The sequence below is a fragment of the Lissotriton helveticus genome, chromosome 5_1, assembly GCF_964261635.1.
Source record: "Lissotriton helveticus chromosome 5_1, aLisHel1.1, whole genome shotgun sequence".
Lineage (NCBI taxonomy): Eukaryota > Metazoa > Chordata > Amphibia > Caudata > Salamandridae > Lissotriton > Lissotriton helveticus.
In genome coordinates, this window is record NC_136065.1 from 397,058,932 (window position 1) to 397,074,526 (window position 15,595).

Sequence of the window (15,595 nt, forward strand, 5' to 3'; positions counted from 1 at the left end):
ATCGAACAGGGACACAAACCAACATATATCGATGTATTCTGTTTTTTTGTGTGTAAATTATTCTCCGCTTCAACCGCATCAGTCACGCAGGAAGTGCAGATTTCTCACATGCTTAACTACTGCTCAGCTTCAAGAGTCTGGGACTGATTTAGATGTTGGTGGATTGATTACTCGGTCACTGTGACAGATATCCCGTCCACCGAAATATAAATCATAGTGATGGAGTAACCCGCACGCCAAGATCTCACTCAGGCCCTCTGCCTCTGACGGCGGTGCTGCTGAGGGCACCCACCTATCTCCAGTTGCTTTGTGGCTTCTAATAAATGCGGAAGGCGCTGCTGGTCATGAAACTGACCTTAAGTGGCATTGGAGCCTCCAACCACTGGTGTAATCCACAGGCATCATCTGATGCATGCTCAACACCCTGTATCAGGGAACCAGGCCAAGATGCAAGCTGGAACAAACCACAGACTTCCTCTGAAAGACGTGCAGAACTGCTCAGATTTCAGGAGGGCTGAGCTTTCGGTTTCATTTCAGAAAGAACCGGTTTTTCCGCAAACGGTCTGCCAGAGTATTGTGTCATTTTGTAAATATAGGAATATGGGGAGGGGCCTATGAAAAACGAACAGCCCTTATCTCACACCAGCTTTAGCTGGTTACAGATCCTGCAATCGACTACCTCATAAGTCTACATCGGTGCCGCGATGGCATACTGATGGCAGCTTGTGCACTATGCAAATGTCACTGCTAAGTAACAAAGACGGCAAAAATAGCACCAGTACCATACTGCAAATTCACCCTGAGGTGCAAAGATTTACCAGTAACTGGATTTGTCAAAACAACACTTGAAAGCTCCTTGAAAAGAAAAGCTGTATTTTATCCCATAGGGACATTCCAGGCCGTCTTTCTTATTTGCATTTTTTTATGTTAAGGCTGCATTTTCAATATTATTTCTGCAACATATCTAACTCGATCCTTGAACATTGCAAATTAAAACATGATCCCCGTGTGTATCTGAATAAAAGTAGAGACAGCTAGACACACTATATTGAGGCACGATAGAGATGCATACCTTAAACTTCTCTTCAGTTCATGGTTTGCTGTACAGGATTTAATTTACGCTGGTGCCTTGGTAAATGTACCTGTCTATCTATAATAACAGGTAACTGTATTATACGGTCCAGAATTGCCATTGTGGGGTTCTTGTGATATCATACCATGAGGCTGAAGGCTGAGTAGTTTGTAAATGTCAACAAAACCCTGAGATGGCAACATAGGACCACTGCATATGCAATCCATTATGTTTTTTTATATACTATATGTACATTTAGGGATAGTTTGATTTGAAAAAGCTGTTTTTTCCAAAGTGTGGCACACAATGGGCACTGATCGGAATTAGAATGTTTAGGTTTACCTTTCATCAATACATTGCAGATCTTCAACTGTCCAATTACTTGGAAAGCAGTGCCCAGCTTGATTAATCACAAACTGGTTTCTGCCCCTCACCCAGCGCTTAGTCCTCCGTACTGGCAATATCTGATGTTATCAGAATTACCCTTCACCAGGGTGGTTCAGTTCCCTTGGTCCTATTAGACCTATCCAAACATTCAACATGACTTGTGTTTCATTCTAATCTCTCGCCTCTCTGAGATGGAATCTGCAAACCCAAGCAGGCTTTAGGAAGTGCATCGAAGACCTAGTCTAGTAGATCAGCTTAACTGCCTTAAACTCAACAGAGACAAGACCAAGTTCAGTACTCTGCTAAGATACCGCAATCTGGTCATCATCTTTGTAGCCTAATGCACGTGGACATTGTCCTGCATCTGTTCTTTCTGCAAAATCTTAAGGTTCAACAAGTTATCATTTTCGACTCAAATCAATCTGGTAGCCCCAATCTATTTTCAGATCCTAAGACTGTTGCAGAAGATCCTCTCACTGCCCCCCTAACACATCCTATAAAACAGTAAATCAAACGCATGTCTCATGCAGGCTTGATTACAGAAATGCCCTTATCTGGGGGCTCCCCAGTACTTACTAAAACTGCTTCAAACTGTGCAGAACCAGGCTACTTCCTTACTTTGAATCTTCCATCGCACACACCTATTTTCATCATCTTGAAAGCCTACATTGCCCATTCACAAACTGATCATCTTTAACGCCCTCTGTTACACTTATGGAGCAGCCAATAGTGCTGGACTATTATATCTTAGGAAACAATTCACCCAATATCTTCCAGCCCACCTGCTTCATTCAGTCTACAGCAACAAATTACAGTCATATGGATTAAACACTGTCTGTAAAGTAGTGTTCCCTTTCCTTCTTGATTGCTAAATATTACAACATTCTTCCCTTTGATATCAACACTTGCTCCACTCTCTCTCCCATTCAAATAAGAAAACATAGAGTCTGATTACGACATTGGCGGTGCTGCACCGACTTTGCGCCGGCACAGCACCGCCAAAGGCATGTATGGTCCGCCTGCCAGATTAAGAGTGTCTGGTGGGCTTTTCTTTTGCTGTTGCCATTTCGGTGCCCTGAAAATGGGCACCGCAATGGTAATGCAAAAGAAGTTCCAGAACGGCATGGACTGTTAAGTCCATGCCGTGGTGGAACTTGAGGTGCAGGCAAACAGAGGGGCACATGTTGTGCCCCCCAAATGCATCCAGATGGCGGCAGGGGCATGGGGGCCCTTTAGGTGCCCTTTTGTTTCCCCACAGTCAGCCTTTTCATGGCGGGCTCACTGCCATGAAAAGGCTGGCGGTGGGGTAACTCGAAATATGCTCGGCGGACAGCGGCGGTCCCACCTTGCATATTGTATACCCCTATCCGCTGCACCACCACCAGGGAACTGCAGTTCCCTGATGCCGCTGGCGCAGCGGTGGATGGTCCGAATGGCTGCCTCGTAATACGTTGGCCACAGGGCCATCACTGCAGTTCTGGCGGTCAAAGACCTCCAGACTCGTAATCGGCCCCATAGTTCTATCAGCAGTAATGATCTTCCACCCCTCAGTACATGTCTATTAGTGCCAGGAAGTCCTTGCGTATCATTTGTGCTATATAAAACTATTGCATCTTCATCATCTTAAACAATAAACAATGGTGAGGGCCAATAGATTAATGCAGTTCTGTGGCTGTAGCATTTACTATATAATTATGGATTTAGCATAGATGACACATAAGTTTGCAGATTTCACAAACAATATTGTTTCTACCTCAAATGGACGACAATAATACTACCAGGTAATGTACCTCATAATTTCCCTTTTTTGGCACATAATTTTGATAGCCTTGTCACATAATTTATATAATCTTAACAGCCTTGCCTTAAGGTCTTAGTGGCCTGTATAGTGCTAAAGCTCTGCATAGTGATTTGGGGGCTATAATTATGATGAAGAAACCCATATTTTACAGGTAAGTGTGAAATATTTGCCATAATTCCCCGTGCCCTGTGAAATATGTTTTTATAACACTGAATTTTGTGCAGCAAAAGTGACTTAGCATGTAAGTGAACATATATATTTGTACCATGGCAGTACAAATCAATATGGCCTAAAAACTCTTGTTATTTAGAGAAACTGTACTAATAAACTCACATTCGCACATGTATTACAACTGATCACATTCCAGTTTATTACCAGAGTAGTGTGAAATTCACATGAGAAAATCATAGTTTATTGCCTCACAAATTGCATCTTACAATCACTTTACACGCTGAAACAATTCCTGATAGTCAGGAGGTCTCCTAAACGTGATTTTACTTTACTGCACAAGTTGACCCCTTGCATTCAGGTTTCTTTTTAAATACCTTTTGATAAAATAAATATACATGAAATAAATGCCATGGCATAAAGCATATATGCAGATGTAGAGAGTATAGTAAGCTAATAATTACCACCGTAGAGAGTGGGTGTGGGCATCATGCCACACTCAAGACTTCGCCTCTCTTGAGTCATGGCCTCTACCCAGACTCCGAGTATTCTATTTCTTATAATGGTTACAATTCTGCCGGCAAAACATTATAATGAATTTTTGGTCTCTTGCTTCTTTTGATGAGAAGGTCTTGTGGTTGCAAAAAGTAGGGTGCACTTGCAATATATACTGTATTATAAAATTGATACAGCAAGATTCAGCTTGTCGTTTCTCACAATCAATTCAGGGTTTGTAGTTTAGAAAGTGTGCTAGTAAGCAGATTTCTTCCACATTGATTCCCAGCACTGCAATAAATAGACATAATGTCATAAATAGCTCCTTATCAGTTAATGACTTCATTTTGTATGAAAGAGAAACGAAAGTGAGATAAATAGGTATATTTACTCTGATTGTTTAAGTGACAGTTGCAGGTGGGGTTCTGTTAAGAAAGCGACTCTCCGGGCTCTTTTTGGCGGCAAACTTTTGTGAGACAACTCATTTGTAATTATTACAGTACTGAGTCGTTAAAGAAATTGTCTTATTACTGGTAATTTGCAGGTTAGACTGTAATAAGAAAATGATGAAAATATTTCATGCTTCGACTGCAGTTTTTTTCACATTTCCATCTGTATTTGTCCATATTTATTTTTTGCAAAGATTAGCGGTTTATCCATCTTTATTTTAGATTTTGGTAAAAAAATAATTTGAAACCACCATGCTTCCGCATGTATTTAATAGATAAATGCAAACTCTCATACTTCAATATTTGACCTATCTGAACGCTATGAATACCCATATGTGAAAAATAAGTTTGCACATTTTAATATTAATTATGTGCACATTTACAGCTGTTTAAACCTCATTAGGAAACTTTCTCTTTTTTGTCTACTCCCTTACCTATAAATCCGCACAGCTGTTGACCTTTCAGACATGATTACGGTCCTTAGAATCACTTAATGTGCAACCTAAATTCTGGATTTATCTATAAACAAAGAGGAAAATGTATTGTTTTCTTTCTACATTCTGTCTATAATTAGGTCTATCAGTTTTCCGTTTTTACTGACTTTTACAAATAAATACTGACCGAAAACCATCTATTTTTCTGTGTGTATGTTACTTTAAATATGGGAAAATGCCTATAATAGGTTCTTCTTTTAGATGATTCTTACTTCTGTCAATCATGAGCACCAGGTCAGCAGGTGTGCCTATTGACAGGTAGGGAAGTTTAAAAGAAATCCTAATATAGCGAAAACAACTGCAGCTGTACTGCTGTTTTCAGATGATTGGGTTGTACTGTACTGTATATGCCTAAAACCCGTTGGACATTTAATGTGAATATTTAACTGATAAATGTAGACTTATACCCATAGTAGCTTCATTTAAACATAAATAAATGCAAACACAACATAAAATAAAAATGGATAAATGCATATAAAAGAAGCCTAAAATAAATATAGATAAATAATAACAAAAAAATTTATGTATTCGTCGGTAACGCACCTGGTGCTCATGTAAAGTGCTCTGTTACCTTCTGGCCAAGTTTGTGCTATATAAAACAAAAAAAACAAAAAGACTAATGTGTCAAAAAATAAATAGCTTTTAACCAAGAGCCCTAATTATAATACACCTGTATCTTTAATGTTGCATTGTGAAATACAGCATTTGTAGAGAGTAGAATAGAGTACAGCGATGCATAGTCTCACAGATGGATACGCGCTTAGACTTAGATGTATAGACTTAGCTCAGCAGTTTCTTCTGCTTTTCATAGGTAGAGTTAAGTTTGATCTGGGACCTCATTACTATGTGGAAGGGTTTGGTGTTGTCCACCCAGCGTCCGGTAGTTGTCCTGTGCTTAAACATGAGGATATTCTTACTCGTGAAACCACCACTGCCAAATTGGTGCATCTGGAAAGATGCTTCAGGTGGCGGACAAAGGGATGTTGGGATTGATGGGAATATTTAGCACAACTGCCTCTGACGCGGTGCTGACCTTCCATTTCATACCGGGGGAAGGGGGATTTTATCACCTAGAATGTGTAGAAAGTTGTGTTTAGAGCCATTTGAACGTGGGTCACTGTTTCACAGTAATCATCATTTTGATCCAATCTAGTGTCCTCAAAAAACATGCAAAACTAACTCAAGTAAAATTCATGTGGTTCTATAAACCTTACGCTATGTGCCACTCGTCTGGAAGACCTGGCAATATTCATTACTGCACCATTCAAAGATTTGTGATCCGTGTTAATCGATGATGATTTTCTTGAGGTTAAACACTAATATCTTAGTGCATCAGGGTCTCCTGGTTTATTTTTTTCCCGTTTTGCATATTTTGTGGTTTTGTCTTCATGGGACACTTTATTTGTTTACCTTGCTATTAGTAGACTAATGTATCTTGCCATTAGTAGACAACTGCAGACCTATGTCTGGGAGAGAAACTGCCACATCAGCAGAAAAGCAAGGTTTTCAGGGAAGTCCTGAAAATGACATAAAGTGGAATGGAGCATCGGTGCAGAGGAAGAGCATTCCAAAGTTGGGGACTTATAAGACTGAATGATATACCACCACATGGGACATTCCTGCTGCACAAAATTGTCTAGCAGACCTGTGATGGTGATCACAAAAAGTATCCTAGAATATAAGGAGTGATCCGGTCTGGCAAGAATTGTGGGCCCATGGAATACAACTCTATTCTTTTGGCAGAGATGAATGTGTTGGTTTCTTTGATCTGGAGCCAATGGAGTCCTTTGCCAGCTTCAGCGATACAGTTGTTTTTTGAAGGCCCGTTGTTAACCAAACTTACCTGCTCTAAATGCGTTGTAGTGTTCTTAGCTGCTTTTCAGGGAGACCGAGGTATATTACGTTTCCATAATCCAGTCAAGACAAGTGACCCTACAACAGAGGCTTGCTGTTCTTTAGTTATGAGTGGTGCGATTTTACTTTTGGAGCGAAGCAGCGCAAAGCAAGCTGACCCTCAACCTCATGCTTCTGGGCAGGGCTATTCGGGGTCTATATCTGAGGTTGGTAGAAAGGATGATCCTTTTTAGTCAATAAGAGCAAATTATTTTTCAGTTCACATGTTGACTGAGACAAGGACCTAGTGAAGAGTAGGATCTACAGATGAGCAAAGAAAACTGAACTGAGTAGGGATGATTTTAACTTTTCAAACAATCCAGAACTAATGAGTATAATGACATTGTGAAGCTTTTGTGTAGTGCAGCATTTACCAATTCTGTTGCCTTTTGTGTTGTTGGGTGAATCCCTATTCACACTGCTGTTAACTGGCTGACAAGTTTCCCAACGGGAGCTGCTTTGCAGTTGGGTCGGATTTTGCAACCTTCCCCCTTGCACATGTGATCGGGTAGCCTGGCCTTTGTTATGGTATGCATGTAATTGTAATTGCATTTATATAGTGCTTACTACCCTTCACGAGGCATTGAAGCACTTTTTCGGCGAGCAGCACACTACTCCAGAACCCAAAAAGGATTAGTGGTGAATTAGAGTAGGGAGGTATGAAAGTAATCTGAGCGGTGGACCTGTGAGTTTGTTGTTTGGATTGATAAAGGATAGCGGAGGGATAGAGGTGGGAAGTGTTTGCATTATATAGCGCTTGCTACCCATGATTAGGTCCACGAAAGAGGTTCAGCACTCAACTCAAAAGTCAGTTATATGTACACCACAAGTTTTCAATCCATAATGCACAATTTATAATAATATGGCATGGTCATGTCAATAAGCAAATGTGAAAGTTGTGTCTTCTTCCCAAAAATCTTTATTCATTCCGTTTTTTTACTGAACCGGGCGCCATGCTGTTATTTCATTGGAGCAATTGTACTCCATATAACCCAAACACTACATTCCTTTGTGATAAATCACAACATGAAGAATATGCGAGATGACCACTTGCATATTGAGCCCTGAATAAGTCCCAGGGGGACGAAACGCGTTGGCTACTGCTGGTATGCTGTGATTTTAAGAAAAAGATGATGAATAAAGATTTTTTGGCAGAAGACACGACTTTCACAATTGTTCATTGAGATGACCAAGCCTTATTATTCTAAATTGTGCATTGTGGACTGAAAACTTATGGTGTACATATAATTGACTTTTGAGTTGAGTGATGCACCTCTTTCATTAATGTTTGTTTTGGGAAGTGATTCCCGTATAGAGGTGTAGGAGGGTCACATCTCTGGTTCGTTGCACCACTGTGCATTCCATTTTCACTCCTTTTTAGGTCTCGCCTGGAATTAGCATCCGAAGGATGCGTCCAGGCTGGAGACTTATGTAATGTAATGTAATGTAAAAGTGGCACGACTTTTAGTTGCCTGTCTCGGGAGAAGGAAGGACAAGAGGGTGCCACGCGCTTTTCTTGTGCTGGATTTGACTGTGTGCACGCGCACCCACACTCACGCATGCGCACATCACAGCCACACGCATACACAGCCACACGCATACACAGGCACACACACACACCCCCGTCGCCGCCGCACCTACACACACACTAGCGCACCTACACGCACACACAGAGACCCCCCCACACACCAGCGCACCTACACACACGCACGCACGCACACATACAAAGACCCCCCGCCGCCGCCATCGCACACATACACACCAGCACCGGACCCCACTCACCGGCTACGCAGAATTTCTCCTCTCTGGGGCGGCGGTAGCGGGGCTCTCCCGATCCCTGGGAGCCCCGCCCGACAGCGCCTCTGTTCACTTGGGGCGGCGGTAGCGGGGCTCTCCCGATCCCTGGGAGCCCCGCCCGACAGCGCCTCTGTTAACCCGGTCCCCCATCTCGGGACCGGGACTCAAGGTGGGGCGGCCCCGGGGCTCTCCCTAGCTCACGGGAGCCTGGGCCGCGGGAGGACTCGGCCTCTTTGCTCCATCCCGGCGGGCAGCCAATCATAGTCCAGCAGCAGGCGGGACTTCCTTCTCTCTTCTGGCCCGGCCCACGTCTTCTCTCCGGTTGCCTGGCTTCCTGCCTCAGGGGTCTGCCAATGGCAGCGCGGCCCCGAGCAGAGAGGCGGGCACATAGTGATGGCATGAACGGGGTGTTTCAGGTGGTTGAAACACTTGGTTCAGGGATCTGTGTCATCGATTTTATGGCTGTGTCTGGTGCAGAGAATTGCAGGTAGTGAATGAAGCGCGAATTTCTATATTGTGCGGGATAACTCAATGGGTTAATGTTTCTGCTGCAGAGATCCGTAATAAGACTGCAGGTCCTATCAAGACAAAGTAATTCACTGATTTATACATCTTGTAAAACCAGCAATGTGTGGGGCGCGAGCCATACTTTCCACTCATTGGGCTTTGACTAGGAACTGAAACAAAAATGCAGACTTACCCGGCAATTTTGTTGGGCAGTTGCGGGGCTAGTGAAAGTTGAGTCGCTAGAAGAGGGTTGATGCCTTGTGTTCAAGGGCACACGCAGGGAGCAAAGCGTGCTCAGTTTCCAGATAGACTGGACCTCGGGTCGATGGTTTTTAGGCGCTGAAGATTGAAATATTCCCATTCCTTATTGTGCTCCAACCCTACTGTTTCTTTCCTGCTCCCGGGGCGCCAGTGGGCAGGCTCGCGCCTGGCTCGTTGTAAGCGCTGCAGCTTTATTATGTGTTGGGGTGTGTGACCGTGTGGAAAGGCGTAGATTGTAGCAGAATCTCAAAGACTGTTATGAAAGGAAGAATTCTCTTTGGATAAAAAGAAACGATCAATGGCTTCCAACAGAATCCATATCAAGCTCTATCCATTCTGAAAATACCTTCTGATCAATTATTAGCCTGGAAATATAGACATTCTTAGATGTGTTTAGAAAGTAATTCCCTTCATCAGCTATAATCCAAATATATTGTTATGTTCTTTATTGAAAAAATTATCATGTTATTGTGAGCACGTCACTATTGGGCAAGATACAACTGTATTTGTTAATCTCCATCGATCATAGCATTAGAAGACCTATATTCATGCTAAGAGCAGATCGATTGCCCTCTGTAGTAGTTTTAGAAGTTTAGAGTGGCATTTCTGTGAATGCCATATTTGCCCTTTATTTAGCAATGGAATACAGCACCTCGACCATATCATCTTTAGGTGTTCAGCGCTTGTATACTTTCGTGCCAAGGTCCTGGATCCAGGGCCGGTCCTACTCCTAGCCAGGGGGGCCCCGCCGCCGGCCTCGCAGTTGCGGGAATAAATAAAATATGATGGGGAAGTGAGCAGCACAGCATTCGCGCAGAGGCCGGGCCCGGGCCGCAGGCTGCACAATATACAGGGGAACTGGGAACAACAGCCAGGGCACGCACGCAAAGAAGACGCCTCCACCTGCTGCACGCACCCCCCACCACCTAGCTTGGTTGGTGGTGCCGGTGGTGGTACATGCCCTGGTGGTGACGTGACGCCGGCGTTGCTTGAATCTTCCTCATGGGTGACAGTGGTGGGTCCCAGGGCCGTCAATCTGGTAGCGTGCGAAAGCGCTACCAATGACGGCCCTGGACATGAATTTATGGCCAGCCCCGCTCAGTGTGACGCACTCAGTATGCGCACACGACACGCCGTAGGTGACCTGGCACACTGGCTGACTAACTCGGATCGGGCGGTGGGCCGCGTGGGCAGGGGCCAGACAGGGCTGCAGGCAGGAGTCGGACGACGTCGTCGCGGGGCCCCGTCCTTCTCCTCGTTGAGTCCGTGTGGTTAAGTTAAGAGACCTGCTTCAGTTCATTCATTCAATCCATCGTATTATATTATATTATTATATACACCTAAGTAAAATGGAAAAGACAATGTGTAAATCGAGCAGCTCTGTAGGGCTGTGGATTTATGACAATCGTGCTATTTAAAATTCATTGAAATAAAGAGAATTAAAATCATGTACATTGTCTCTGCTTCTCCATGACACATCACAGCCATCTAACCTCGAACCACCTTCAAAATAAGCCATGAACCAGCCCACCCTTAGGACAACCCAGCAGCACCTTCGACCTCCTGTAATGAGCCACCTTTCAACATTCCCGTCCCAACCACCCATAACACACTGATCACACGCACGTTGCAACTCTGGTTCTGCATGAGGCACTCCATGTGCATGCAAAGGCTTACCTAACCTCATTACTTTCAGCACTATTAGGGATGTCTCTATGTCAGAAACCTTGCTCACTCTGTCTGTTTCTAACATATAGATATGCAGAACCTTCAAGGCTGCAGCATCCAGCACATCCAATGGTTGATTGGAGCAGGAGGACTGACCGCTCATGAGAAGGGGCGAGGAGAGGGGTGGGGGTCCTTCCTTCATTCATGTCTGTTCAGGGTACTGAGGGATGCTCTTGAGCCTCAATCATTCATGTATTAATTCAGAAAAGTTTAGTTCTATTCTGACAAAGTTCCATACAACTAGCGCAATAAACACATGAGTGGAGTAAAAAGCAATTTAAACTCATCAGCAGAGAGCATTTCGCAGTGATGTTCCTTGTAACATTAAAATACAAGGAAACAAATAGCCAGAGCAATACCACAAAGCAGTATCTCCCTCCATACTGATAAATATATAATATAATATGACATTAATTATTCAGTGCCTTCCTTATTTTGACTGATAGCATTATAAAAGTTCCTAACGTGTGACTAATCAGGGAAGAGGATCACAAAATGAGTTATAAAAAGCATTGTGACGTCGTCTGAGTGGCAATGGTTTGACAAGGTCTGCAAGCTTTTCAATGCAAACAATTTCATTAGCACCCTAGAATGGCAAACATACTTTCTCACAGTAATTCTGTATCAGCTGTTCTGAACATAGTGTGCATTATTCAGCTGCATGCGCTTTGTAGTCTGAGTGTGTTACTGCTGCCTATAAGGGCATCTGAGTTGCTTCTAAGCTTATGCATTGTTCGGCCATTGCATAGTCTGTTTTACCAGTCAAGTAAATAGTTTGACTACCTGTAGCATTTGTGTTCACAGTGCAAGGATTGAATAACTTTCCGAACGAATGCTTCTTGTAAAAGGAGTGTAAATGTTTAAAAACAAAAACATAAATAAAAGGCATTGCCATTTACAATGCCAATAGCTCTAACTTTAATAATGCGAGACCTATTGCATTGCAAATGCTTGTTCTCTGTGTTGACGAGTGCAGGACTTGTGTGCCTTGACTCTTCTCCTTGCCTGAGAAAGCATGATGAGGTGTTGAAGCGCTTTTCGGTGGGTAGCATTCTTCTCCGGAACCTAAACAGGATTAGTGGGAAAATAGTATAGGGAAATATGAAATTAATTTGAGCAGTGGACATGTTGGTCTGTAAGTTGGATTGTAAAGGATAGTGGAGGGATAGAAGAGGGAAGGGTTGAGTAAGTGTGTGTGTTTTGGAGCTCATAGCAGTAGGAGGAGGTTTGGGATGGGTAAAGGGGAGGTGGAGTGGGAAGAGTCAGAGGGAAGGGTTTTGAAAGGCTTGTTTGGGATATCTGAATAGTAAAAGAGGTATGAGTTGATGCATGGAGTTGTATAAGTCAGTGTTTCTCTGTCCTAGAGTTGTTGAGTGTTTCCCTGACCCACGATAATGTTCATACCCACGTCTGAGTTTGACTGTTCACGTTCAGACGTGTTGCAGTTACCTTAAAGGCTTGGGCCAGTCATTAGAGGCGCTTGGCACTTTACGCTTAGTTTTTACACAGCTGGTAATAATGTTATTGATCTTCGGCACTTATTTTATCCGTTTTACATGGATGAATGGCTGTGTTGGTTTTGTTGCAATTTGGGCCTATGGCATGACGTGGTAAATATGCCAGGTGTCCTAGTGCAAGTAGAGAAAGTGCCCCCAATCCACTAATTCGAAAGTAAATAACATACTTATTTGGGGTGCAGACAGCCCTTCACATCACTCTGTCCTGATGCAACCCTACAGGTCTACTCTCCACCTCTGGGGCTTGTACCTGACCCATTGAGCCACCCTAATATTTGAAAAAGTACACAGAGGAGGTCATCGTCCAATACAGAGGAGCTGGGTCGTTTCAAAAGGCAGAGCACCTTTTAGTCCTCCTAAAGACAATTGCTTTCGGGTGAATTTGGACCTGAGACAGTGCTTTAAATGAGTCGGTAGGGAGAGTACCTGCACTTCTCAATAAAAACGTAATACTTTTAATAGGAGAGTACAGGCACTTATCAGAAACAAGCAGGTACTCTGTTACAAAGTAGCTGCACGTCTGGTTTTCCATTGCAAGCACTGCTCAGAGAAGAGTAGACGAGGCGATCAGAGAGTGACATACAGGGCTCGAGTCGGGGTACCACGCGGGTGGACAGCGTCCCCCCCACTTATTTTACTGGGAGCTCGATAACTGAAACAAATGGAGCCACACATTCACTCTTTGGCCTCTCTGGGGCGAGATCGGAGCTCATTCAGAACGCTGCTCACGCGCTGGCTTCTCTGATGCAATCGCATCTAAAGGGTGAGTGAGGGGAGGCAATGAGTCTGATGGTGCAAGCCACCTTAAGTGATGCCATTTCCTATCGTGACCTCAGCGTCCCCCCACTTCATTTTTTTAGGACTTGTGCCCTGGGGTGGAGTGAAAGGTGTTTTGCAACTTGCCCAGAATGACCCCTGGGGATCTGTGGCAATGATCTCGGGCCACGAGTCAGCTTCTGAGAGGAACCCCGACTTTCTGATGAGACTCCGCGGTGACGGCTTCGGAACACGCCCGGGAGCCCGAGGGCGCGCCCTTCCATCCTGCTACCGGAGGTTTGTGTAAACCCAGAGGCCAGCAAGTCTCTTCTTCGGAGCTCCGAGCGAGTCTCGACACGAAGGCCGGCGGGGGCGGCCATTGGTGACTGCTGCCTCATTAGAATACAGGTGTGCAGCAGGAACACATCCCCCGGTGTTAGCACATCGAGTCCTCCTCGAACAGCAGCGCCGAAGGACATCCTTAGAGCTCGCAGCTCGGGAAGGGGGGCTGTGTGGCAGCCTGCGTCAGTCGAGGTAACGCTGGCCTCATTTCGGGGTGTTTGTATGTGTGTGTGGGTGTGTGTGTGTGTTTGTGGGTGTCTCCACTGTCCAGGAACAGCGCGCGCTCTGCGTTTACTTTTATCATTTAATTGTATTGGACAGACACAATTAAAAAGGCCGCCTTCTAATTTTGATTCCCAGGCCCTCTGGGGTGTATTTGTCATTGGAGGTCATTTGTTTTCTTTGTGCCTCCGCGCTGGCTGTAGTTCGATATTGTGGAGGACAAAAACAGCAAAACGCCTTCTAAGTTTTGCACTGAATTCTCGGAAGTCCAGTTCTGCCTTCCTTCCTATCCAGAATCATTTTACTTTGATTTGGAGCCCATATTTAGATCTGTGTGCATGGCGTTATTGGTCATTATTCATCACTGTACATGTTATATTACCGTGATTTGTCATCCGTTGGCCCTTTTGTTTTTTATTAGTTCCTTATATTTGCTGTTCAATCTATATTCTGCCGTTTTAATGTAATTCACTTAAGCTTGTTTCAATCCGGTGGTCATATTTAGTCTTCTGGGCAAAATGATACTTTTCTTCGTATTCAGATGTCTAGCTCAAGTATTTGGCGTGGTTAATTGATTGATCATCTGTGTTTTTACTTATTACATGGGGCATAAAGTCAGCCCTGGGCACATTTGGAAATAAATGCTTCCAAGATACGTGTTGATGAATTCGTGTTTTGGGTTCCTGCACATATGACCCGCAGACTTCAGGAAGCACTTTATCAATGCTGCAATACAATGCAATAAAATGTGAGATGGGGAAAGGGCATGGCCCCTTCATTTGACATATATACAACACAATAGTTAATATAGAAATTGCAAGTAGAAAAGCCCCAGATGTGTTTGTTGTCTTTATAAGCTGTGGCCATGGCTCACTAAATTATCTGTCTACCCCAAGAGAGAAAGATGTGCATCTGTTATCACTTTTCCTCCTTAGCATAACAAATATACCGCATAAAGCATCCAACAATATACCGGATCAGCTAGTCGATTCGAAAGAAAAGTGCCTAAGAGCAACCATGCTCATTATATCGGATGAGGAAGCCTCACCCACACTTTTGTGGCATGCTTCAACAGTTGTGTGTGACACGAGGTGGTTGTGCATAATAATCTGGACCCCTGATGTACCCAGTCTCTCTATCTTGAACTCCCGCTCACTGAGGTTGAGGCAATCTTATAGAATCATCTTTTCAGGATGGGTGAGGTAGCTGATGATGAAGCGTGCCGCAAAAGTGTGGGTGAGACTTCTCCATTCAATGTAATGAGTATTGTTTCTCTTAAGGCCTTTTCTTTACAAAAGACTGGTTGATCAAGCATATTATCACATTCTTTGTGTGGTTTCTCAGAACAGATATGTTCTGGTCACAAAGTCCTACACATACAAGTGCATAGTACTATTCATACAAGCGCATGGCACTACTAATACAACTGGTGCAGATTTCCTGCGTATTGCAGTTCACAATCATTATCAGTAATACACCTGGAAAGCGGTGTCAATTGCACCTATCCAGACGTACTACTGGCAACTTTGCAGTATTTTTTTTAAACATTCTTTTTTTCTGCAGTGCAGAATTTTACACTCGGCACAGTTCCGAATTGGGAAGTATAACAATGCAGGGCAATCGAACATTTTTTATTTCTACGTGGGAAAACACTTTTCCACACATATACCCTTTCTACTATGACTTCGCAAAAGGTTTGTCCATGA

General features: G+C 43.7%; 1 protein-coding gene across 2 annotated transcripts in view; it reads left to right on the forward strand.

The window, feature by feature from the left end:
- The window catches only part of PLEKHG5 (pleckstrin homology and RhoGEF domain containing G5), a 565,287-nt gene that overhangs the window by 367,284 nt on the left and 182,408 nt on the right, over nucleotides 1-15,595 (forward strand). Inside the window, exon 1 of one of the 2 annotated variants that reach the window (XM_078642617.1) lies at nucleotides 13,746-13,859. The exons of the other annotated variant lie outside the window; for it this stretch is intronic. The gene's annotated coding sequence lies outside the window, so the exon portion shown is untranslated. Of the gene's footprint in view, nucleotides 1-13,745; nucleotides 13,860-15,595 lie in introns of those variants that run through there. 2 annotated transcript variants of the gene reach the window in all.